The sequence below is a fragment of the Schistocerca nitens genome, chromosome 10 (assembly GCF_023898315.1).
Source record: "Schistocerca nitens isolate TAMUIC-IGC-003100 chromosome 10, iqSchNite1.1, whole genome shotgun sequence".
Classification (NCBI taxonomy): Eukaryota; Metazoa; Arthropoda; class Insecta; order Orthoptera; family Acrididae; genus Schistocerca; species Schistocerca nitens.
Genome location: NC_064623.1, coordinates 77,847,155 through 77,868,132, shown reverse-complemented (window position 1 = coordinate 77,868,132; position 20,978 = coordinate 77,847,155).

The window sequence follows — 20,978 nt, the reverse complement described above, 5'->3', positions numbered from 1 at the left end:
GTGTCGGGAAGTCACGAGGAAAGCCGCCATAAGGAAAGATTGTGTCTGGTTTTTGTTCGGCGCCGAGCAGCTGCACTCGCTGATAAAGCAGCTACTTTGTTTCCTTTTTGTTCGGTGTCGCCGCGTGGCAACGTCTCCTCTATCTCAAGTGGCACTCAGGCGCGGATGAATCAACACTGGCCGGCAGCGGCGTCCTCCTGAACTGCGAGTGCGACAATCGCCTTTGAGTCATGTCACGCAGTCGCCCTCAAAACAAATGCCAAGGAAATGTGACGTGCTCCACTCACCTGGACACATCCCTTTATTGCTCAGTATCTTTCCCAGTATACAGGGTGGTTCATTGTGACCGGGCCAAATATCTCACGAAATAAGCACCAAACGAAAAAACTACAAAGAACGAAACTCGTCTAGCTTGAGGGGGGAAACCAGATGGCGCTATGGCTGGCCCACTAGATGGCGCTGCCATATGTCAAACGGATATCAACTGCGTTTTTTTAAATAGGAACTCCCATTTTTTATTACATATTCGTGTAGTATGTAAAGAAATATGAATGTTTTAGTTGGACCACTTTTTTCGCTGTGTGATAGATGGCGCTGTAATAGTCACAAACGTATAAGTACGTAGAATCACGAAACATTCCGCCATTGTGGACGGTATTTGCTTCGTGATACATTACCCGTGTTAAAATGGACCGTTTACCAATTGCGGAAAAGGTCGATATCGTGTTGATGTATGGCTATTGTGATCAAAATGGCCAACGGGCGTGTGCTATGTATGCTGCTCGGTATCCCGGACGACATCGTCCCAGTGTCCGGACCGTTCGCCGGATTATTACGTTGTTTAAGGAAACAGGAAGTGTTCAGCCACATGTGAAACGTCAACCACGACTTCCAACAAATGATGATACCCAAGTAGGTGGTTTAGCTGCTGCCGCGGCTTATCCGCACATCAGTAGCAGACAAATTGCTCAAGAATCGGGAATCTCAAGAACGACGGTGTTGAGAATGCTACATCAACATCGATTGCACCCGTACCATATTTCTGTGCACCAGGAATTGCACGGCGACGACTTTGAACGTTATGTACAGTTCTGCCACCGGGCACAAGAGAAATTACGGGACGATGACAGATTTTTTGCACGTGTTCTATTTAGCGACGAAGCGTCATTCGCCAACGGCGGTAACGTAAACCGGCATAATATGCACTATTGGGCAACGGAAAATCCACGATGGCTGTGACAAGTGGAACATCAGCGACCTTGGTAGGTTAATGCATGATGCGGCATTATGGGAGGAAGAATGGTTCAAATGGCTCTGAGCACTATGCGACTTAACTTCTGAGGTCATCAGTCGCCTAGAACTTAGAACTAATTAAACCTAACTAACCTAAGGACATCACACACATCCATGCCCGAGGTAGGATTCGAACCTGCGACCGTAGCGGTCACGCGGTTCCAGACTGAAGCGTATGGGAGGAAGGATAATTGGCCCCCATTTTATCGATGTGCTGATTTCCTACGTAATGTTCTACCGATGTTACTACAAGATGTTCCACTGCATGACAGAATGGCGATGTACTTCCAACATGATGGATGTTCGGCACGTATCTCTCGTGCGGTTGAAGCGGTATTGAATATCATATTTCATGACAAGTGGATTGGTCGTCAGAGCACCATACCATGGCCCACACGTTCACCTGATCTGACGTCCCAGGATTTCTTTCTGTGGGGAAAGTTGAAGGATATTTGCTATCGTGATCCACCGACAACGCTTGACAACATGCGTCAGCGCATTGTCAATGCATGTGCGAACATTACGGAAGGCGAACTACACGCTGTTGAGAGGAATGTCGTTACACGTATTGCCAAATGTATTCAGGTTGACGCACATCATTTTGAGCATTTATTGCATTAATGTGGTATTTACAGGTAAGCACGCTGTAACAGCATGCGTTCTCAGAAATGATAAGTTCACAAAGGCACATGTGTCACATTGGAAAAACGGAAATAAAATGTTCAAACGTACCTACGTTCTGTATTTTAATTTAAAAAACCTACCTGTTACCAACTGTTCGTCTAAAATTGTGAGCTATATGTTTGTGACTATTCAGCGCCTTCTATCACAAAGCCAAAAAAGTGGTCGAACTAAAACATTCATATTTCTTTACGTACTGCACGAATATGTAATAAAAATGGGGGTTCCTATTTAAAAAACGCAGTTGATATCCGTTTGACCTATGGCAGCGCCACCTAGCGGGCCAACCATAGCGCCATCTGGTTTCCCCCTTCAAGCTTGACAGGTTTCGTTATTTGTAGGTTTTTAGTTTGACACTTACTTCGCGAGATATTTGGCCCCGTCGCGATCAATGGACCATCCTGTATAAGGAAATTCTCTATCAAGTGAAGCCGTATAAAAGGCAAGCTTTCTTCGCTGGCGTACGCTGTGTTGTAACGAAAAAATGGTTGAAATGGCTCTAAGGACTATGGGACTTAACATATGAGGTCATCAGTGCCCTAGAACTTAGAACTACTTAAACCTAACTAACCTAAGGACATCACACGAATCTTGCCCGAGGCAAGATTCGAACCAGCGACCGCAGCAGCAGCGCGGTTCCGGACTGAACATCTACATCTACATCTACATCGTTACTCTGCAATTCACACTTAAGTGCCTGGTGTTTTCATACTACTTCTCTATCATTCCACTCTCGAATGGCGCGTGGGAAAAAGGAACACCTGAATCTTTCCGTTCGAGCTCTATTTCTCTTATTTTATTATGAGGATCATTTCTCCCTACGTAGGTGGGTGTCAACAAAATACTTTCGCATTTGAAAGAGAAAGTTGGTGATTAAACTTACGTAAATGGATCTCACCGCAAAGAAAACCGCCGTTGTTTCAGTGACTGCCACCCCAACTCGCTTATCATATCAGTGACACTCTCACCCCCACTGCGCGATAACACGAAGCGAGCTGCCCTTCTCTGCACTTCTTCGACGTCCTCCGTCAATCCTACCTGGTAAGGATCCCACACCGCGCAGCAATATTCTAGCAGAGGACGGACAAGTGTAATGTAGGCTGTCTCTTTAGTGGGTTTGTCGTATCTTAAACCTATTTAAACCGAAGCGCCTAGAACCGCTCGGCCACAACGGCCAGGTGTTGTAACGAATTTTCCATTGTACCAGCGGCAGGTTGCCTATCACATGGCTTGCAGGGGCAACAGAAATTTTATTTCAGCTTTTCATATAATTATCTACCGAACATAACAGTTTAGAATGCTGTTATAATCTACTCATTAAGAGGTATGATTTAATGTTAAAGGTTTAACACAGTAAGACAGGTATTAGAGCTAGAAACTGTGTTAATGTTTTGAGGCGACATAATTCGCGGGTCGGAAATTACCCAGACTTCATTCGACAAGTGTTTGCGAATAAGAGCAGTTACCGTCTTCCAACAAACTATACGCATAGTTTCAAATCTTTACGAAACTTTTCCTCGTGAGACCCCCAACAATACGACGAAAGAAAAAAAATTCGTGCAGCAGAACTGCCGCATCAGACATGGCGTTTTAATTTATTACGTCTTTACTGCTAACTCTTCTGTCTCAGATGCTCTCGAGACAGTAAACAACTCTGCAATTGCCGTTTTGTTTTACATTTCTGTGAAGCTACTGTGGCTGAATGATGTGAACAGAAACAGCATTTTGCTGTTCGTAAAGAAAGTGATACACGGCTCAGTAGTTAAGAGACTTCAGATTCCTTACCCCAGTACTGTGTACGTCACTTGCTTTGCACACGGGTAACACACAGTTGCAGAAGAGGTGCGATCAAATTACCACGATGTGGACAAATTAATTTCCTGTGACAAGAAAATCTGTGTGAAAGTTTCGCTACAGGTGCACAAATTCAAGGAACAAACACGTTTACTGCCCTTCCCATTCAACCTGATCTTACACTATGTTCTTGGCTTAATCCTGTTCGGTATTACTGAACCAGCAATACCAGAATAAAGGTAATCTTTGTGAGATTCATAACGATGATTCAAGTGCTATTCTGAATGAAGAGGTTGGCACACGAAGACTGAATAAAAAAAAGAGTATCCAGGTTTTCGCTGGAGAACGGTTTACAATTTGTTGTTCATTTGTAAGCCACATGACCACGTCCTCCACCCGACTGACTCTGCACTTGTTGCACAATATCAAGGCAGAGGTCTTTAGAGATACCTTGTCTGAAAACTCGGCATACATCCACACTAGCTACTCAATGGCATCAAAAGCCATCACACGACTGGAAGCTGCTACTACCCAACTGTGTGAAGCTCTCGATATTGCGAAACGTGAGCAGAGTGAGTTGGGTTGGGATCGAGCTCATGTGGCTGACAAGTGAACAAATTGTAAACTGTTCTCCAGCGTAATCCCGGATACTTTTTTTCATTGAGTCGTCAGTGTTCTGTCTGGTTTGATGGTGGCCGCTACGAATTCCTCTCCTGTGTCGACCTATTCATTTCAGAGTAGCAACCAACCTATATCATCAGTTATTTGCTGGATGTATTGCAATCTCTGTCTTCCTCTACATTTTATACCCTCTGCAGCTCCTCTAGTACCACAGAAGTTATTCTCTAATGTCTTAACAGATGTCCTACCGCCCTGTCCTTTCTTCTGGTCAATGTTTTTCCTAGACGATACTGCACAGAACCACCTCATTCCATACCTTATCAGTTCACCTAATTTTCAACATTATTCTGTAGCACCACATCTCAAACGCTTCGACTCTCTTCTGTTTCGGTTTTCCACCATCTATTTTCGCTACCACAGAATGCTGTGCTCCAAACGTAAATTCTCAGAAATCTCTTCCCATAATTAATGCCAGGTTTGTTACCAGCAGACTTCTCCTGGCCAGGAATGCCCTTCTTTTTGCTAGTGCTAGTCTGACTTTTTATGTCCTCCTTGCTCCGTCCGTCATTGGTAATTTTACGGCGTAGCTAGCTGAATTCCTTAACTTCATTTACACCATGATCACAAATGCTGATATTAAGTTTCTCGCAGTGTTCATTTCTACTACTTCTCATTACTTTCGTCTTTCTTCGATTTACTCTTAATCCCTATTCTGTACTCCTTAAACTGTTCACTCCATTCAGCTAATATTGTAATTCACTTTACTGACGATAGAAATGTCGTCAGCGAATGTTATCATTGATATCTTTTCATCATGAATTTAGATTCCACTCTTGAACCTTTCTTGTAATTCCGTCATTGCTTCTTCGATATACAGAGTGAACAGTTGGGGTGAGAGACTACATCCTTGTCTTACACCCTTTTTAATCCGACCACTTTGTTCTTGGTCTTCCACTCTAACTGTTCCCTCTTGGCTCTTGTACATACTGTATATTATCCATCTTTTCCTATACCTTACCGCTATTGTTCTTAGAATTCCGAACATCTTGCATCATTTGACACTGTCTAACGCTTTTTCCACGTCGACAAATCGTACTAACGTGTCCTGATTTTTCTTCAGTCTTGCTTCCAACGTGATGTCTTTATTTGATGTCTTTACCTTTCCTAAAACCAAATTTATCGTCATCTAAGAGTTCCTCAATTTCCTTTTTCTCTGTGTTATCCCTGTTAGCAAATTGGATGCATGAGCTGTTAAGCTGATTGTACGATAACTCTCGCATTTGTCGTCTCTTGCAAATTTCTCATTGTGTAGATGATGTTGCAAATTTCGAATTATGTAGATGATATTTTTCCGAAAGTCTGATGGCATGTGGCCAGTCTTATACATTCTACACACCAACGTGAATAGTCGTTCTGTTGCCACTTGCCCCACTGATTTTTGAAATTCCGGTTGAATGTGATCTATCCCCTCCGCCTTATTTGAATTCGTCTTCCAAAGCTATTTTAAATTCTGACTCTATTACTGGATCCCCTCTCTCTTCCCTGTCGACTCCTGTTTATTCGTCTATTACGACAAGTCTTCCCCCTCACAGAGGCCTTCATTGTACTCTTTCCACCTATTCGCTCGTTCCTCTGCATTTAACTGCAGTATTCCCACTACACTCTTAAAGTTACCACCCTTGCTTTTAATTTTATCTAAGTTTGTAATGACTTTTCTGTATGCTGAGTCAGTCCTGCCGACAATCATTTCTTTTTTCTATTTCTTCTAATATTTCATGCTGCCAATTTGCCTTAGCTTCCCTGCAATTCCTATGTGTTTCATGTCTAAGCGACTTGTGTCTCTGTATCCTTCAATTCCCCTCAACGTTTTTGCACTTCTTTCTTTATTTGGTGAGCTGAAGTATTTCTTCTCTTACCCATGATCTCCTCACAGTTATCTTCTTCGCACTTATGTTTTGTTCTAACTTTTGTGATTGCTCTGTTCAGAGATGTCCGTTCCTCTTCAGCTGAACCACCTACTGAGCTGTTCATTATCGTGTTATCTGTATCTTCAGAGGACTTCGAACGTATCTCTTCATTCCTTAGAATTTGACCGTTGATTCTTCCTAACTAGTCTCTTGAACTTCAATCTGCTCTTCATCATTATGAAATTTCAATCTGAGTCTATATCTGCCCGTGGGCACACCTTACAAACCGATATCTGATTTCGAGATCTCTGCCTGACTATGATGTACTCTGAAATCTTCCCGTGTATCCTGGCCTTTTCCAAGCTTACCTACTCCTCTTGTGATTCTTGGACAGAATATTCGCTATTACTAACTGAAATACAGGGTGATTCAAAAAAAATACCAGAACTTTAAAAATGTGCATTTAATGAAAGAAACATAATATACATCATTACAAAGAGTATTTAAAAATGTTTTTTTTCACTCAAAAACAAGTTCAGAGATGTTCAATATGGCCCCCTCCAGACACACGAGCAATATCAACCCGATACTCCAACTCGTTCCACACTGTAGCATATCAGGCGTAACAGTTTGGATAGCTGCTGTTATTTCTCGTTTCAAATCATCAATGGTGGTTGGGAGAGGTGGCCGAAACACCATATCCTTAACATACCTCCATAAGAAAAAATCGCAGGGGGTAAGATCAGGGCTTCTTGGAGGCCAGTGATGAAGTACTCTGTCACGGGCTGCCTGGCGGCCGATCCATCGCCTCGGGTAGCTATTCTCTGTAAACTGTTTATACCAACGTTTAATACACCACCTATCAGGAGGTTTAACACCATACTTCGTTCGAAATGCACGCTGAACAACTGTCGTCGATTCACTTCTGCCATACTCAATAACACAAAAAGCTTTCTGTTGAGCGGTCGCAGCTCGTGGTCGTGCGGTAGCGTTCTCGCTTCCCACGCCCGGGTTCCCGGGTTCGATTCCCGGCGGGGTCAGGGATTTTCTCTGCCTCGTGATGACTGGGTGTTGTGTGATGTCCTTAGGTTAGTTAGGTTTAAGTAGTTCTAAGTTCTAGGGGACTGATGACCATAGATGTTAATTCCCATAGTGCTCAGAGCCATTTGAACCATTTGTTGAGCGGTCGCCATCTTAGCATCAACTGACGCTGACGCCTAGTCAACAGCGCCTCAAGCGAACAAATGTACAACTAAATGAAACTTTATAGCTCCCTTAATTCGCCGACAGATAGTGCTTAGCTCTGCCTTTTGTCGTTGCAGAGTTTTAAATTCCTAAAGTTGTGGTATTCTTTTTGAATCACCCTGTACATTGCAGAACTCAATCAGCCTTTCTCCTTTCTCATTCCTCCGACCAATATTCTCCCGTAATCCTTTCTTCAACTCATTCCCCTACAACCGCATACCATTCTCCATCACTATTAGATTTTAATCTCCCTTTACGTAATGAATTATCCGTTCAATGTCCTCAAATACTTCCTCTGTCTTTTTATCTTCTGCTTGTGAAAGGGAAAGGAATGAGTGTGGTGTACTAAGTACAATTTCTGGTCTCATTGGTCATGTGCAAATAATGAGTCATTCTACATGTGTGCAGACTGTGAACACAGTAGGTACTTCCGTCATGTGAGAAATTTCAAACTGAGTATGTTATTTTCCGTGAAATTTTGGTATGTTTCAACATTCCCCTTTTTTGGGATAAATTGAAACACTTGTCAGCCACTCTTCTATATGTTGTTGTAGCCATCTTAATGGTTGAATCGAACATTTTATTTGTGATTTCTTCGTGTAAAAGCACTTCATTTCTCAATATTATTTTCAAATTTAACCAGTTTTAAGTAAAAGAATAATCAAAATTAAAAACTGTTTTTGTTGCAGCATGCCCCTCCCTCGCCTACATACACTCATGCTCATAAATTAAGGATAACGGCATCGTCAGGAGTGCCTTAGGCAAGTGTGAAAGGACTGCTGTTATTTTCTACGTAGGTAAGTGATTTGACAGAGATGGTGGGCGCTGTTTTCTGATGATACTGTGGCTTACGGGAAGGTGTCGTCGTTGAATGACTGCAGGAAAATACGAGATGACTTATACATGGTTTCTAGTTGGTGTGCTGAATGGCAGCTAGCTCTGAATGTAGAAAAATGTAAGTTAATGCAGATGAGTAGCAAAATCGAACCTATAATTTTCGAGTACAGCATTACTTGTGTTGTGCTTGACACAGTCACGTCAGTTAAATATGTAGGCATAACGTTGAAAAGCAATATCAACTGGAATGAGCATGTAAGGTTTGTAGTAGGAAAGGCGAATGGTCGAATTCGGTTTACCAGAGGAATTTTATGTAAAAGTGGTTCATCTGTAAAGGAGAAGGCATATAGGACGCTAGTGTGGCTCATTGTTGAGTACTGTCTGAGTGTTTGGGATCCACACCAGATCGGGTTAAAGGAAGACATTGAAGCAATTCAGAGGTGGGCGGCTAGGTTTGTTACCAATAGGTTCGAATAACACGCAGATACTACGTAGGATCTTCAGGAACTCACATGGGAATCACTGGAAGCAAGGCGATGTTCTTTTAGAGGAACGTTGTTGAGAAAATTTGGGTAACCGCACTTGAAGCTACTGCAGAACGATTCTATTGACGCCAACGTGCACTTCGGCATTTCGCGCGAGGACCGCAACGATGAGATACAAAGACTTCGGGCTCATACGGAGTCATGTAGGTAGTCGTTTTTCCCTTGTCCTATCCGCGAGTGGGACAGCAAAGGAAATTACTAGTACAGGGTACCCTCCACCACGTACCATATGGTGGCTTTCGGAGTATGTGTGTAGTTGCAGATGTAGAACTGTGCTGCTGTGCGAGTAATTAATTTTCCACTATCGTTCTCATGAAGGGAACACACTATCTTCCATTGTGTGAGTTAACGAGCACTGCACTCTCATTTAAATACATCGACGAAAGAGTCTGCCTACAGGAATTGTGAAATGAACAGTGTGCCACAAAGGGAGCAGATTCACCACGAGATGGGGAAACTCACAGGCGTCTATTGTCTATTGAGGCGTAAGCGCTGTAGCGTGCGAGTGAGACAGACGAGTACCTACGTCATAGGGAAACCCAGTAGAAGCTGTTTGTGGCCGAGGAGACGTAGCAGTGTTAAATATGGCGGACCTAAGATCGGCTATAAAGGGCAACATTTATGAAAACTGTTTAATTCTGTAGAAATGCAGGGAATCAAGCCACAGTAATTTTAATCCGCCATCCTCCATAACTTTTCATGGTGATCTCAATAAAACTCGAATATTGATCATATCTACAATAGTTTAGGATTTACTATTAAAGTGTAATTAACAAGTTTTGTAAAAAAGACCTGAATGCTAAAGTCTGAACGCTTTGGTGGATCTTAACGATCGATATTTCGTATAGAAGAGCATCATTAAAATTACAAACGTCGTAAATATCAACTCTGTAACTTTATTTGTTTAAAATATGTAGTAAATTTAAATTATCAGTATTTTCAGTTAAGCATCAGATCATCATTTCCTGCGCTCAAAACACATTGAACGATGATAGCATGACACCTTATTGAGTCATTAGGTAATAGAATATTTGTTGTAAAGTTTAGTGCATAATAGTTGCTTCTGTTCTTTATTTATTTATCAGAAAGCACATTGATGCAAGGCTACTGGCTGGGGCATTCAAAGCTAAGTAGGAAATTTTAGCCGGCCGCTGTGACCGAGCGGTTCTAGGCGCTACAGTCCGGAACCGCGCTGCTGCTACGGTCGCAGGTTCGAATCCTGCCTCGGGCATGGAAGTGTATGATGTCCTTAGGTCAGTTAGGTTTAAGTATTTCTAAGTCTAGGGGACTGATGACCTCAGGTGTTAAGTCCCATAGTGCTTAGAGCCATTTGAAGGAAATTGTATTGGTTTTATGTAAAATAATTTAACGTTTATTATGTAATAAGTATTATTGTTACTTTATTTAGAATGTGAAAGTGGTCAAGCTTTGACTATTTAAATATGTTAAAATGTAAAATAATGTAGAATACTCAGAATGAGATTTTCACACTGCAGCGGAGTGTGCGCTGATATGAAACTTCCTGGCAGATTAAAACTATGTGCCGAACCGAGACTCGAACTCGGGACCTTTGCCTTTCGCGGGCAAGTCCTCTACCAACTGAGCTTCCCAAGCACGACTCACGCTCCGTCCTCACAGCTCTACTTCTGCCAGTATCTCGTCTCCTACCTTCCAAACTTTACAGAAGCTCTCCTCCGAACCATGCAGAACTAGCACTCCCGAAAGAAAGGATATTGCGGCGACATGGCTTAGCCACAGCCTGGGGGATGTTTCCAGAGTGAGATTTTCACTCTGCAGCGGAGTGTGCTCTGATATGCTGATATGAAACTTCCTGGCAGATTAAAACTGTGTGCCGGACCGAGACTCGAACTCGAGACCTTTGCCTTTCGTGGGCAAGTGCTCTAGGTTCGCAGGAGAGCTTCTGTAAAGTTTGGAAGGTAGGAGACGAGGTACTGGCAGAAGTAGAGCTGTGAGGACGGGGCGTGAGTCGTGCTTGGGTAGCTCAGTTGGTAGAGCAGTTGCCCGCGAAAGGCAAAGGTCCCGAGTTCGAGTCTCGGTCCGGCACACAGTTTTAATCTGCCAGGAAGTTTAATGTAGAATAAGCTGTAGCCAATCAGATGGACGGCCTCAGGAAAGGGAACTGCACTAGTCAGTTGAGCGAAGATGTTCCGCACTCGGGAAAACGCCGCCGGGACGGGCAGAGACTGGGCTTGTGTAGACACGAAAGTGGACAGGTCGTCTGGAGCCACCAAAGGGTACAGTTCGGATGCAGACGCGAAAGCGGACGGTTGGTCTTTAGGCAGCTAGGAAGTGGAATGTCAGAAAATTTCTCATTGTGTGGTATCGCGGGACTTAGTCTCCGAGCGGTGAGCAGCCGTGCGCCCGGTGTGTGAACTCTAGCTTTTCGCGTAGATAACTTGTATTTCGCGATGAGCTTGTGAATGATCGAACTGTGTCAAATGGATATGCGCTCGAGTGTAACAGTAACTGTAAATGAGACCACTTTCGCTATTAGTTTGCTTTCTGAATAAACGTTATTCTAACCAAATCGCAACTGTGTGGCCTACATCATTTATGGGTCGTTAATTTAGATCCCAATATTTTTATTACTGTCATTGTATGTTATGTTAACTTTCTATTTCGCAAACTTGCCATCAGCCAGACAATTTAACCAAAGGGTCACAAGTGCCTAATTTAGGGCGTGTAATGCGACACGTGCGGTTCAACCCCAAGACGAGCTTGAGCCAAGACATTTCGACGAAGAGAAACCGCATGTGAGCCCGTACATCTTTGGGATGTTAACTTGCAGTTGTACACGCCATAGATCGGCATATCAGTTTCATTCACCATCGATGGCTAGCAACGACCTACTCCACAACAAAAAACACTTCAGCTTGGGGTGAAATGTTTACTTCACTGGCATTGTACAGTGAAGCTGACATGCGGAATGACCAAGGTCCATCAGTGCTTTACCTTCACTTGGAAAAGATACTGAGGAGACTTGTCACCCCGTGTCACCACTTGTTGACCTGCTGGTACCCCGATTCCACGACCAGAATCTCCCTATTCTTGCGATGGAAGAGATGACCTGTCTGAGCTATTCAGCACTTGAGGAGCAGGCCTATCGCTATGTCCAGCCTACGTAACGCAACCACTGCCACGTCCTTCGCTCTGTTCCGCTCCAGTCTCCAGAATCATAGAGACGACGTGAAAACCCCCTTTACGTATGACAAAGTAAAGACCCATTTCTCATGTTGTGTTTGGCACCTCACAGCAGGCTAATCAGCGTGTTCGTAAATTCCCGTTACAACTCCTAGGAATTTTACAGGGTGTTGCGTGCGTAATTTACATCTACATCTACATGGATACTCTGCGAATCACATTTAAGTGCCTGGCAGAGGGTTCATCGAACCACCTTCACAATTATCTATTATTCCAATCTCGTATAGCGCGCGGAAAGAATGAACACCTACACTCCTGGAAATTGAAATAAGAACACCGTGAATTCATTGTCCCAGGAAGGGGAAACTTTATTGACACATTCCTGGGGTCAGATACATCACATGATCACACTGACAGAACCACAGGCACATAGACACAGGCAACACAGCATGCACAATGTCGGCACTAGTACAGTGTATATCCACCTTTCGCAGCAATGCAGGCTGCTATTCTCCCATGGAGACGATCGTAGAGATGCTGGATGTAGTCCTGTGGAACGGCTTGCCATGCCATTTCCACCTGGCGCCTCAGTTGGACCAGCGTTCGTGCTGGACGTGCAGACCGCGTGAGACGACGCTTCATCCAGTCCCAAACATGCTCAATGGGGGACGGATCCGGAGATCTTGCTGGCCAGGGTAGTTGACTTACACCTCCTAGAGCACGTTGGGTGGCACGGGATACATGCGGACGTGCATTGTCCTGTTGGAACAGCAAGTTCCCTTGCCGGTCTAGGAATGGTAAAACGATGGGTTCGATGACGGTGTGGATGTACCGTGCACTATTCAGTGTCCCCTCGACGATCACCAGTGGTGTACGGCCAGAGTAGGAGATCGCTCCCCACACCATGATGCCGGGTGTTGGCCCTGTGTGCCTCGGTCGTATGCAGTCCTGATTGTGGCGCTCACCTGCACGGCGCCAAACACGCATACGACCATCATTGGCACCAAGGCAGAAGCGACTCTCATCGCTGAAGACGACACGTCTCCATTCGTCCCTCCATTCACGCCTGTCGCGGCACCACTGGAGGCGGGCTGCACGATGTTGGGGCGTGAGCGGAAGACGGCCTAACGGTGTGCGGGACCGTAGCCCAGCTTCATGGAGACGGTTGCGAATGGTCCTCGCCGATACCCCAGGAGCAACAGTGTCCCTAATTTGCTGGGAAGTGGCGGTGCGGTCCCCTACGGCACTGCGTAGGATCCTACGGTCTTGGCGTGCATCCGTGCGTCGCTGCGGTCCGGTGCCAGGTCGACGGGCACGTGCACCTTCCGCCGACCACTGGCGACAACATCGATGTACTGTGGAGACCTCACGCCCCACGTGTTGAGCAATTCGGCGGTACGTCCACCCGACCTCCCGCATGCCCACTATACGCCCTCGCTCAAAGTCCGTCAACTGCACATACGGTTCACGTCCACGCTGTCGCGGCATGCTACCAGTGTTAAAGACTGCGATGGAGCTCCGTATGCCACGGCAAACTGGCTGACACTGACGGCGGCGGTGCACAAATGCTGCGCAGCTAGCGCCATTCGACGGCCAACACCGCGGTTCCTGGTGTGTCCGCTGTGCCGTGCGTGTGATCATTGCTTGTACAGCCCTCTCGCAGTGTCCGGAGCAAGGATGGTGGGTCTGACACACCGGTGTCAATGTGTTCTTTTTTCCATTTCCAGGAGTGTATATCTTTCCATACGAGCTCTGATTTCCCTTATTTTATCGTGGTGATCGTTCCTCCCTATGTAGGTCGGTGTCAACAAAACATTTTCGCATTCGGAGGAGAAAGTTGGTGATTGGAATTTCGTGAGATTCCGTCGCAACGAAAAACGCCTTTCTTTTAATGATTTCCAGCCCAAATCCTGTATCATTTCTGTGACACTTTCTCCATATTTCGCGATAATACAAACCGTGCTGCCTTTCTTTGAACTTTTTCGATGTACTCCGTCAGTCCTATCTGGTAAGGATCCCACACTGCGCAGCAGTATTCTAAAAGAGGACGGACAAGCGTAGTGTAGGCAGTCTCCTTTGAGCTCTGTTACATTTTCTAAGTGTTCTGGTAATAAAACGCAGCCTTTGGTTAGCCTTCCCCACAACATTTTCTATGTGTTCTTTCCAATTTAAGTTGTTCGTAATTGTAATACCTAGGTATTTAGTTGAATTTAGAGCTTTTAGATAGACTGATTTATCGTGTAACCGAAGTATATCGATTACCTTTTAGTACTCATGTGGATGACCTCACACTTTTCGTTATTTAGGGTCAACTGCCCCTTTTCGCACCATTGACATATTTCTTCTAAATCGTTTTGCAGTTTGTTTTGATCTTCTGATGACTTTATTAGTCGATAAATTACAGTGTCATCCGCAAACAACCGAAGACGGCTGCTCAGATTGTCTCCCAAATCGTATATGTAGATAAGGAAGAGCAAAGGGCCTATAACACTACCGTGGGGAACGCCAGAAATCATTTCTGTTTTACTCGATGACTTTTCGTCAGTTGCTACGAACTGTGACCTCTCTGACAGGAAATCATAAATCCAGTCACAAAACTGAGACGATGTTCCATAATCACGCAATTTCACTACAAGCCGCTTGTGTGGCACAGTGTCAAAAGCCATCTGCAAATCCAGGAATACGGAATCGATCTGAAATCCCTTGTCAACAGCACTCAGCACTTCATGTGAATAAAGAGCTAGTTGTGTTGCACAGGAACGAAGTTTTCTAAACCAATGTTGACTGTGTGTCAATATTTTGAATAGGGACCCATGTCCAGAAGCGTACCGTTTCCGTGCTGCAGCCGTTTGAAAACATGTTTGATAGGTAGGTTTGCAACAGGGTAGTCATGGTGAGGGGTGCTACGTCAAATTGGCTGATGCCATTTGACATCCAACCTACTCCTCTGACCTCTTTCGAGCCCCTTTCACGTGTTTGCGAATGTTAGAGCAACATGGTTGAGTACACGTTTGAAGAATACACCGACATCTTCTGAGCGGCGAAGTTCACGGTAGTGGAAGAGCTGCTCGTCACCTTCAGCAAGAACGTTCTCCTCAACGTCTGACTCGATCGCATACTCTTCTCGCCACAATTACGTAACGGTTTCGAGGAAGGGTGCCTTCACCTTCAGCAGGTGTGACTTTGGTGCTCCAAGGAGACGCCGCACACCAGAACCGGAAGAGGCCGTGTTGCTTCACGTTGAAGGGAACCCATCAAGGAGTATGCGAGCAATTTCTTTGGCTGTTAATACACTGAATAATGCCTAATGAATTACTTGTAGAAGAAGTCACGTTACCAACATGTTTTCAAATGGTTGTAGCACGAAAATGACACGTTTCCGGACATGCGTCCCAATTCAAAATGTTGTCTACTCACTCCATCAACGCGTCCTAGAAATTTGTAATGGGAATTTCCGAACAAGCTGTGTATATTGTTGCATGTGTGTATTTATTGTTTTTTTGCTTCTGTTTCTACAAACTGTTACTTTTCATGTCCGTTGGCTGTTCCTTAACAGGAAACTAATTGGTACAAAATTGTTAAGGCTTTCGTGGCCACTTGTTGACAAACTGCCTATTGGCTTCTGTCTCGGGTTCTTCGGCCGACGTTCATCTAATGATTTTTCTGACGTTTCGCCAGCACGAGTGGCTGGCATTGTCAAAGCTTCACCCTCCATTGCCGGTGGTGAACTGGAGGCGAGCTCGCGGCCGCAGACTATATGTACCTGGCGCGCCAACGTCCGAGGGCTTCTCCGCGGTCATTTCCGGTGCGGTTCTCCTCTTGCTACCTGCGACGGTCGTTCGCTGCAGTACGGGAAGCCAGGATCCGTTTACCTTAAGGCTTTCCTCTTTCTTGTTCAAACTGTTCGCGTGTTTTTGGATTTCTACAGCTTCTCTGAACAAGCGCGTGTGATAGTGCTTCTCTACAGCCAGAACTTCCGTGTCGGCGAATTTTATTACGTGGTCGGTCTCATTCAGTGCGTGCTCTGCAAACACAGCGTAAAGACGATTTTCAAACCGACAAGGAAGATCAAAGAGTGTCTTAGATCGGCGAAGGAGAAAAGAGACCCACTTGCAATGTCGGGAATATACCGTATACCTTGCACATGCGGAAAAGTTTATGTCGGAATGACTGGACGATCCATTAACACCAGGATCAAAGAGCATAAGCGACATTGCAGGTTGGGGCAGGTGGAGAAATCGGCCGTGGCAGAGCACGCACTGAATGAGACCGACCACGTAATAAAATTCGCCGACACGGAAGTTCTGGCTGTAGAGAAGCACTATCACACGCGCTTGTTCAGAGAAGCTGTAGAAATCCAAAAACACGCGAACAGTTTGAACAAGAAAGAGGAAAGCCTTAAGGTAAACGGATCCTGGCTTCCCGTACTGCAGCGAACGACCGTCGCAGGTAGCAAGAGGAGAACCGCACCGGAAATGACCGCGGAGAAGCCCTCGGACGTTGGCGCGCCAGGTACATATAGTCTGCGGCCGCGAGCTCGCCTCCAGTTCACCACCGGCAATGGAGGGTGAAGCTTTGACAATGCCAGCCACTCGTGCTGGCGAAACGTCAGAAAAATCCTTAGATGAACGTCGGCCGAAGAACCCGAGACAGAAGCCAATAGGCAGTTTGTAAACTAATTGGTGTTGTTTGTTGAGTAAAAAAAATGATCTGTTTGTATGTGACCATTTGAACATCAACACAGGTCATAAGCAAGTAACATAAGTATATCATCAACTGAAAGATATCCTCTGGAATAGTTGCACAACTATGTCAACACACACTATGCTTTCAAAGACAGCACATTAACCTCGAATTTAATTACATTTTTCTAGTTTTTCCTATTTTGTATCTTGCTGTAATAGACATAGGTCACAAATCAAAACACGGATAGTTATAACAATTTAGTGTCTGTGTGTATAAATTACTATGTTCATGGTACACATGTACAAGTCTATTTTACATGACATATCCGTACTTGTTGCTGGACATATTTACCTTATTTATGCTTGTTTGGTTTCATGTAGCATACTGGGGACTTCTCCATATTTTAATTTAAGTTTTCAAAACATAAGCATACTTAAATTTCTGTTATTGTAACATTTCATTTTCAGTATAAAAGATTTACAACATATATATATGTGATATAATACGTCGTGGAATAGTGACAATGTATATTCTCATAATACTGATACAATACATGTCAGCTTAAGATAATTAATGACGAGTATGGATGGACCTTCAGCTAAGGCATGGTTGGTAACTTTACCTGCAACACAAGACAAATCAGAGAACGACATGACAATAAGGGCACAATAAATTTTAGTCTATATTTACAGCTCTTGTCTTGACAAACTACTGAATGGTTAACCAGCTGAGCATTTTGTCTACAATCCGTAACTGTAGTTAGCACCATGTAAATAACTTCAGAATTATGGCAGGTTGGAAAGGGAATGTATTAGATGGTCTCCCTTTTGATGGACATATTTACCTGTTAAGTCTTATTCTGGTTGGCGGAGATACTTTCTCTCTACCGCTCAGGCTATGACATTGGCGGTCCGATACGTTAACTTGTAGATCACAATGTGTAAAGATCTTTGTAAAATTTTGCTTGTTGATTCCCCACTGTGTTCTTTAGAGGAATACCCCCTACACAAAATTTTTGTGCAAGCTGAATGCTATGAGTCATGGGAAGCCGTTTGGCGAGCCCTGTTTCATACTTTGTGCACCTTTAATAATGCAAATGAAGGGTAGTATGCTGTGAGACCCGACGAAACGAGCCAGGGGAGGTATGCCAAATCCTTCGCAGAAGTAGGGAATAATGGCAGCTGGGGTGTCTGCCTCCTGCCCAGGGGGTGAAAATCCTTTGGACAGCTGTAGCACAGGCAGACAAGCCATTGTCCACTTATCAGGGTCAGCAGGCGGCCAAGACAGAATGGCCATTGTTCCAAAAATGGCGGCGGGTGATAGGCGCTAGGAGCTTTTGAAGTGACGTACTTGCGGAGATAAACATCTCGAGGTGTTCTACAAAGACTCGAAAGCAGCTCTCACCTATGGACACTGTAGCAGAGTTGGTTACTAGCCTCGTAGCAAGCTTTTTACATTTTCATGGGACCTGCAGAGTATCTAATAACGCGTATGGCCCACATGTTGCCGCCTTTCACTTTGCTTTTCAAAGTTTTCCTGATCCTTTAGGGGTACTCTTTGCTAACTACATGTTTTAATTGCTCATTCTTTTATTGTCCGACTGTAAAACGCCTCTATATCTCCAGGCTCTTTCTGGTGGCGCTTGATGTTGTTTATCTGGCATTTCGATGCTTTCGCTTTCTGAGATATTAACGTTCTTTCATGCCAGTGTGGCGCACTTGGGGTAAGTCCAGTTCCATGCTGAAGTTGTTACTGAAGTTTGGGTCTGTATTCGTCAGTGACTGGCTTTCAGATTCAGATTTCCCACAGAGCTTTTACTGTTAACATTATTACTATCATTATTATTACTATGCTCGAAGTCAACTTTACAGTTACAACACGCAACTAGTTCAAAAGACGTTAAAACACGCATTATTATACACTGTCCAGACACATTGATGTGACGAACTGTCAGCAGCCTGAATAACCTCCTTTTATAGCATCGACTGTTGCGAGAGATGCTGGAAGAGAGCCATTGAGAGTCTGGAAGGTACTGACATGGACGTGGAGCCGTGAGGCCGTGGCCAGCTGCAAGAGATTACTCCGTTGAGGGTCCATGGTGCGAACAGCTTGATGGAGGTGCGCTCACATATTTTCAATTGGGTTTTAATCCGGCGAGTATGATGGCAAAGGAAGTACAGTAAACTCATACTGGTGTTCTTCCAGTCACACTGCGAGCTGTGTGACGCGTTGCATTGTCCTGCTGGTAGATGCCATCCTGCCAAGGGAGAACGAAGTGGACAGGATCCGCATAGACAGATGCATACTTGAGTTGATCCATTGTCCCCCCTAGAATGACGAAATGGCCCAGTGAAAACATTTCCCAACCCACGACGCTCTCTCCTCCGCCTTGTACCCTTCCGACAATTGTTGAAAGGTGTGCTCAGACGTTTCACGCCGATCGAGCATGAAACGTGATTCATCTGAAAAGGCCACCATTCTCCACTCAGTGGTCGTCCATTTGTGGTACTGGTAGGGGCTTGAAAATTCCGGCCTTCGTCGCCAATAAACTGCAGTCAGCATGGGTGCACGAACCAGGTGACTGCTGCAGAGACCCATATGCAGCATCGCTCGCTGAGGGCCCTTGGTTCAACTGGGCGGTCAGTTGCTCAACAGCTGCACGTGTATTCGCCCGTACAAATCTCCACAGCCGTTGTTCATCCCTTTCATATACGATCCGTGTTTACCTCGGCACTGGTTTTGGATAGCACCATTTTGCCATGCACGGTATACACTCATGCTCATAAATTAAGGATAATGCTGTTACATGGTGAAACAATGCTCTGGGGGGCGGTTTGCGGGTTTAAATCACCTCGTGGTATGACCATGCGGTTCATTTGACCCGCGGTCGTCGCACGGTGGCGCTGGCAGCAATCCACATACGCAGAGGTGTGTTGGTGCATGTCAGAGTACGGTGCAGCGAGTAAGTGTGCAGACGTTTTCAGACGTACTAATGGTGACTGTGTGTTGAAAATGGCTCAAAGAACACATATTGATGACGTTATGAGGGATAGAATACCGGGGCGACTGGAGGCTGGTCAAACACAGCAGGTCGTAGCACGGGTCCTCCGTGTGCAAGTGTGGTCTCAAGATTATAGCAACGATTCCAGCAGACAGGAAACGTGTCCAGGCGCTGCAGTAAGGGACGTCCACAGCGTAAGACACCACAAGAAGACCGATATCTCACCATCAGTGCCCACAGACGGCCACGGAGTACTGCAGGTAGCCTTGCTTGGGATCTTACCGCAGCCACTGGGACAGTTGTCTCCAGACATACAGTCTACAGACGACTGAACAGACATGGTTTATTCGCCCAGAGACCTGCAAGATGCATTCCACCGACCCCTGGGCACAGGAGAGCCCGTAAAGCCTGGTGTCAAGGTTATTGGAACAGTCGTCCCAGGTTATGTTCATGGACGAGTTCAGGTGTAGTCAGTGATTCTCGCCGGGTTTTAGTCTGGCGCGAACTAGGAATAAGATACCAACCCCTTAATGTCCTTGAAAGGCACCTGTATGCAGGTCGTGGTTTGATGGTGTGGGGTGGGATTATGATTGGTGCACGCACACCCCTGCATGTCTTTGACAGAGGAACTGTCAGGTGTATCGGGACGTCATTTTTCACCAGTATGTCCGCGATAACAGGGGTGCAGTGGGTCTCACCTTCCTCCTGATGGATGATAACGTACGGTCCCACCGAGCTGCCATCGTGGAGGAGTACCTTGAAACAGAAGATATCAGGCGAATGGAGTGCCCTGGCTGTTCTCCAGACGTAAACCCCATCGAGCACGTCTGGGATGCTCTCGGTCTGCACGTCTTCAAACCCGTAGGACACTTCAGGAACTCCGACAGGCACTGGTGCAACAATGGGAGGCTATACCCCAGCAGCTGCTCGACCACCTGGTCTAGAGTATGCTAACCCGTTGCGCGGCCTGTGTACGTGTGCATGGTGATCATATCCCATACTGATGTCTGGGTACATGCTCAGAAAAGAGTGGCGTTTTGTAGCACATGTGTTTCGGGACTGTTTTCTCAACATCACCAATACCGTGGACTTACAGATCTGTGTCGTGTGTGTTCCCTATGTTCCTATGTTATTACCGCCAGTTTTGTGTAGTGCCACGTTGCGTGTCACCATATTCTTCAATTATCCTTAATTTATGAGAATGAG